Genomic DNA, 328 nt, shown 5'->3' with positions numbered 1-328 from the left:
AAAAACAAATTACAAAACTAAATCCACCTCCCTAAAAGCATGGTCTGGCTATTCTTTCTTCACTGAAGCTCAAAAAAACACACCGGTCAAAGGAACATCACACAGGCACCTACCACCTACCTTCTAAACAGGAGTGCTCACACACTTGTATTTGCTTGCAACTCTTCAGCCATCAAAATGCATACTTCTATCATACACCACTAACTTACAGACAACTCATGACATAACAAAAGGACTTTTAAATGCAACCAAATGCAAGACACAAGACACAGGTTGAGCTGCCTGTGCTCCAAAGCAGCCGCTCTGACCGGACCTGTCTGACGGCGCA

Source organism: Corvus brachyrhynchos, unplaced genomic scaffold, assembly GCF_000691975.1.
Source record: "Corvus brachyrhynchos isolate BGI_N302 unplaced genomic scaffold, ASM69197v1 scaffold116, whole genome shotgun sequence".
In the NCBI taxonomy this organism is placed as follows: Eukaryota; Metazoa; Chordata; class Aves; order Passeriformes; family Corvidae; genus Corvus; species Corvus brachyrhynchos.
This window is presented reverse-complemented; position numbering follows the sequence as displayed.